Genomic DNA, 6,234 nt, shown 5'->3' with positions numbered 1-6,234 from the left:
TTTCCTTGATTTCCTGCAACACTATGTGGAATACTGGTGCCAAAATTGTCCAGAATTCTTTGTAGAATTCTGCAGGGAAGCCGTCTGGACCTGGAGCCTTATTATTTTGCATACTTATCAGCGCTTCCTGGAGTTCACCTGGTGTCAGTGGCAAATCCAGTGCCATCGCTTGACTGTCTAGTAATTTTGGAAGAGTTACATTGTCAAGAAACTGATCAATTTAATTTTTAGATGGGTTTATTTGTGGTGAATATAAAGTTTCATAGAAATCCCTAAAAATGTTGTTTATTCTTCCAGGGTCATATATTGTGTTCCCAGATAAATCTTTAACAGCACATATATTGGTGTTTTTTCTTTATTTTGAACTGGTTAGCTAGAAATCGACCGGACATGTTACATGTTAAAATTCTGCAAGCGAAGTCTTTGTACTAGGAATTGTGTTTTTTTTAATTAATAATTTCATTTAATTCTAGTTTTGTTTTACGTATTTTGTTCATTATTTCTTGATCTTGGTCGGACGCGAAGGCTTGTTCTAAGGATTTGATGGTTTTTCTAGTTCCTGAATATTTTTGTTTTCTTCTTTCTTTTTGTGTGATGAGAAAGAAATTTTACCTCTCATCACAGCTTTCCCTGCTTCCCATAAAACAGAAGCTGATGTGCAGCCATCATCCTCATGTAGCCTGAGAGGCACAGGATTGGGGCGGGCTCTCCATCTTGAACATATGTTCATACAAGGCAGCTCGTTTACCATAAATTGTATGGGTTGTTGCGAAATCAGTTTTACCCCGGTTCTTTTTATTCCTCGAGCATCCAGAGATGGCACCGGACTCAGTAGTCATTTTCACAAAATCTTTATTCATCTTTATTCATCTTCATTTAAGCATGCACTTCTAGAAGGGAAGATGAGGCTGGTGCCCCTCTGCAAAATCTTCACCCCTTTGTTAGTTACAGCCAGCTTTATAGAAACGTCCCCATCATAACCCCCCCCCCCCACACACACACACACGGTGTGCTGCAAACTCTGTGTCTGTGTCTATGTGCACGAGCACATGAATGCCTACATGTGCGCGTTCCCGCGTGCCTATATGAGTGCTCGTGTGTGACTGTGTGCACATGAGTAAGTGTGCGTGTGGATGTGTGTGCGTGACCGTTAAAACACTGTGGGTGTAGGTAACCCCCTAGAGGTCATAAAACCCCTCTCACTTCCAGACCACAGGTATCCAGTTACAATGTTGAGACCCCCCCAACCATACATCCTCTGGGGAATTTCCACTCAGCATTAACTCTTCTCTGTTTTACTTTCACAGCTCAAGTGGGGGAGGGGTACCCTACTCCTAAATTCACGACAGATTATATTGAGGGCAGTGTCAGTGTCTCTACAACAGTTCTACATTCTATGATAACACATTTCTAAACTCTACATCAGCTAAATATTCTACAGGTTGTACATTTATTTCTGCATATTTAGCAAAAATGTGCCATTTCTTCACTCAGTGAAGTGATGGTTGAGCTTCAGCAGCAGTTTGCTGTCAAGGTTCTTTCTGTGAAGCTGTAACTGTTTAGCAGTGAACAGGAGTCCTGCATGACTAAGAAGTCCTTCACATGCTCCAGATGCATGAAGAGCTGTATTGATTTTGATCAACAGCTTCTTGATGTGAGGAAAGCCATGCAATAGATCCATACCTCCAGTGAATGGACATGAAAGGTACCTCTCCAGCTCCACTGCTTCTGGCTTTCCTGACCTCATGGATCCATCATCTTCGTCGGTTAGGCTGCTGTTTGTGCTGGCCTCATCCAGCTCTGCGTCTAGGTGACGTCTGATGAAGTTGAGACCTGTGGAAAGATGTATGGTTTTCAAAAGAATTAGGTCTGGTCATTATAGTGCTGTATACACTGGCAAGCTGCAGATGTTTGTTTGGAGCTAGCCTCCAAAAGCTGGCCGTACACTGTGCGATTTTTGGCACATTTTGAAACAATTTTTCAGTCGCACAACCGTTTTGGGGATCGGCCCGAGTTTTGCCTTAATTGTTTGTGCATTGTGTAGTATACATGAGGCAACGAGCAGTTAACACCTCACGACCAGCTCCCAATCATCAATCGTATGGTCGCAAGATAATCAAACCTGTTTGAAATCCTGTTGCCTCTCAACGCAGCCTCTCACACTGCGCATGCACAAACACAGAAATGAAAGTGACAAGGTGGAGCAGCACGGCAGTGCAGCGTGTGATCCGGACATGGGCAAGCTCATCCGAGTACGTAAGTGTAGAGCTGCCACCGGGGCAAAAGAAAAATACAGCTATATCACGTTATAACAAGTTTATTGTTCTAACAATATACTTTTCATGTTCGTGCAATATACCTTTCACGTTTGAACAATATAATATCACGTTCGTACAATATAATATTTATACTGTACGAACGTGATAATTATGTATATTGTAATAATGTGATATTATATCGTTCAAACGTGAAAGGTATATTGTACTAACATGATAGTATATTGTACAAACGTTAAAAGTATATTGTTAGAACAATATATTTTTCACGTTATAACGTGATATAGCTCTATTTTTCTTTTGCCTGGGTGGCAGCTCTACGCTTACGTACTACGCTTACGTATCCGAGGCTTTTCAATGTGGCCTCACAAAATTATCACTACAACAACCGTGAAAAGAGTTGGCTGGACATTGCTGCTCAATCACAGCTGCCTGGTCAATGTTTTTCATTAGTAATTGAGCAAAGTTGATGGTGGTGGTGTGTGTGCGTCTGTAAGACAGAGAGAGGAAGAGCGAGAGACAGATTTTGTATGATAAGCTTCATGTTATGGATGCACAGTTTGAGCACTCAGGTCACATCAGAGCATCAGGCCGTATAGTGTGAGACCCTGCATCGTGACCTATGAACTTCTAACCCTTGCGATTCAATTGTACAGTTTGAGCAGGAGCTGAATAACGCAACTCAAAATAATCACACAGTGTTTGCCCAGCTTAATGTAGACTGTTTAAACTAAACAAGCTGCTGGGGGGGGGGGGGATTCCGACCCGCATGTATTTGCATATATTATAATGCTGACCAATGACTGGAGAAAACGACGCGGCTGCGGTCACGGACAAACTCGCACGTGTCTGTTCGGGAATGGCAAATGCCGAGAGGTCCAGCATTTACATTACCGACTATTTCAAAGTGACAGCGTGAGGTGTTCTTCAGTAAATTGGACTACCGGACAGGAGGACCTGAGGCCCCACCGCATTATTTTTGGTAAGTTAAATGTGTTTGTAAGCTAATCCGTAATTTAGGTCCTTAGCTAGCTACCTAAGGACCTAGCTAGCTAAAATGAGCATTCGGCTGTCGGGGAAACTTGTTTTGTAAAGTTCGTTTAGCTAACCCGTGCAGGTGAATGAATTTACCCTGACTAAAGAAATCAAGAGAAACGCACCGGGCTGCTCAGTGACTAACCACGGTTACTGTACTTTTATTATGAGTATTATACTGTAAGAGCAACAGGCTGGACTCTGCTTCTGCTCCTGTGCAGAGCTGATTATTAAATATGTGCAAACAGCAGCATGCTTTCCACATGTGGAAGGACATTAACGCCAACTTTTAAATTCCCCCCATTAGTCAATAGCTACGGATTAAATAGCAAAGCCCAATACTTATGTACTGAAACCAACTACTTCCGCTTGTCAGCTTAATTTAAAATGTTACATTTTCCCCTGATTATTTTTTTTAGCTTTTTTTTTTTTTTTTTTTTACTGAGTTTGTTACAAATATTCAGGTTAACAAACTGTCCAAATTATTTTTAATGAATTATGTTCACAAAGTCACATGTGCAGTGCTCTGTACAGCTTGCATCCTTTAGGACAAATAATTTGAAACATTAATATTTCTTGTTCAATACTGAGCTGATAACACCTCTGTATGTTGTGACCAGGATGCAGCAGCAGACTGAACCTCGACTGAAACCTGCTCCATCATCTCATCTTTGCAGATATCCATTTATAAAGCATCAACAACTCAAAGGTAAACATGATATTAGAAAATGTGTTAGTAAGGCCTTTAAAACAAATAAAACAAATAAAAAGCTGTCGGCAGAACTGTAGGACTGAACAACTTCAGATCCCGAGTGTGTGAGGATGGAGAAGGATCAGCTCTATTTCAGATTTGAGAGAAACTTTATATTTCAGTTTGTGATGATTCTGTTCTGTTTGTGACTACAGGAGCTGTCGTCAGATTCAGACCTCAGCACCACCCAGTGACAGCAGACAGATCATCCTATATCTTCAATCTTTGTAGTAACTCCAAAATTAACTGAAGAAAACAGTACAAAGGTTAAAGTACCACATGTGCTGTCAGTGAAAGCTGCAGCTGTTTTATTGATAAATTTAAAGACAAAAAGTCAAAAGGATTAATCACCCCTGTAACTGTGTCACTATACATCAGCATTAATAGTGCCTCAGTTTGGTGTTTCACAAAACTGCTGATCTCAGACCTGCACAACTTCTGTTTTAAACACTGAATGTACTCAGCTACATGAAGAGCACATGATGTTTTCTCTGACACAATTAAATAAAACCTGATTAAAGTCAAAGGTTGTTACTTGTATTTGAACTAAAAACTTGTGATCTGGAATTCTTTCACTGTTTTTTGACAATAGTGTTATTTATCATAAAGTAATTCAGAGTCATTCATACCAGAGTAACCAGTGAGCACAACATATATTTAACTTTCTACAGGACTTAAAGCTATTACTATAGCTATAGCTATTACTTAACTGCACTAGGGCTGCCACGATTAGTCGACTAGTCACGATTACGTCGACTATCAAAATCGTCGATGACTGATTTAATAGTCGACGCGTCGTTTGAAGCTTTGTAAGATCCCAAAAGACGCAGGAATAAGTAGCAGGATTTAAGAGTGTAATAACGGACTGAAACAGAAGATGGCAGCACTGCATGTACAAGGATGCCAGCTGCCGTTAAACCCTGAAGAAGAAGAAGCTCTTTCCCAGAATTCATAGCGCGGCCCAGCTCAGTTTCCAACAATGGCGTCAGCTAGTTACTTTTTATATTACTCTTATTATTCTTTCTGGGTCACAAAATAAACGTTTAACATATTTTCAGGCGGGAATGTAGCTGTGTAAACCTCAAATATCTGCTCAGTTTATCAAGACACCGCATATTTTCGAAAGCGCTCCGACGTTTTCGGAGACTTCTGTTACCCACTAGCTCGATAGCGAGCCGGGGGCAAGGCTAACTAGAGCCGTGAGAACACCGGACTCCCAGCAAATCGTTTTCAAACCCACCGCCGTCTTTCGCTACTCAGGTTAAACATGATATATAAGTCACTTAGAAAACTTAAAATGTTATTGTTTGGCTTTTTTCAGTATTTTATTTGTTCCTGAGTAAATCGGTTTGGCTGAGATTAAAGTTTTAGTTTTTACACAGCTGAATAAACGTCAAGCAGACAGCTGATTATCAGAAGTGTGAGATGCTCCAGAATTTACTCCGGTGTCCTGTTATATTTTAGATAGCAAGGAGTTTATTAAACTGAAACAATCTGCAAACTTCATTAAAATTTAATAAACTATCATCTTGTCTTTATCTTTAGTTAGCACATACCTTAAACACTTAAAGCTGTAAGCTAATGATAGTTATATGAGAGCAGATGCTGCTGGTGCAATAAGCTGTACGTTTTACGTCCAATGGATGATGATCTGATTAGTCGACTAATCGCAAAAATAATCGGTGACTAGTCGACTATCAAAATAATCGTTTGTGGCAGCCCTAAACTGCACTACTGTATAGTTCTGTGTAAATAATCATTCTGTACATATGATAATTTTTAATCCTACAACTTTATAACTTGCATAGTTCACATTTCTGTATAACTGTATATCTCAGATTTCTGTATAGTTTTTCATATTTATATCCTGTTCATAGCCTGTACATAGTTTGTACTCACTACAGCCTGTACATACTTATAGTTATAGAATATTCTTAACATACTTCATACCATGTACATTGTAACATACCATAATAGACCCATTTCTGTAATATACTTACATATCTATATTATTGCTAATATATATTGTAATATATCTATATCATGGCTAAAGCACTTCTGGATGGATGCAAACTGAATTTCGTTGCCCTGTACCTGTGCATGTGCAATGACAACAAAGTTGAATTCTATTCTATTATATTATGTAAAAGTCCAGACCCTCTGAGGATTATC

At 39.6% G+C, this 6,234-nt stretch overlaps 1 long non-coding RNA gene across 1 annotated transcript; it reads left to right on the top strand.

Moving 5' to 3' along the window:
• Positions 1–2,418: 2,418 nt before the first annotated feature.
• On the top strand, positions 2,419–4,304 carry LOC309712763. The gene is made up of 3 exons (XR_014278378.1): positions 2,419–3,258; positions 3,932–4,020; positions 4,218–4,304. It is a non-coding gene; the product is annotated as an uncharacterized lncRNA (long non-coding RNA).
• Positions 4,305–6,234: the final 1,930 nt, after the last annotated feature.

Source organism: Aulonocara stuartgranti (assembly GCF_965226115.1).
Source record: "Aulonocara stuartgranti genome assembly, chromosome: 8".
In the NCBI taxonomy this organism is placed as follows: domain Eukaryota; kingdom Metazoa; phylum Chordata; class Actinopteri; order Cichliformes; family Cichlidae; genus Aulonocara; species Aulonocara stuartgranti.
Note: the sequence above shows the minus strand (reverse complement) of the source record. Positions and strands in the feature narration are given on the sequence as shown.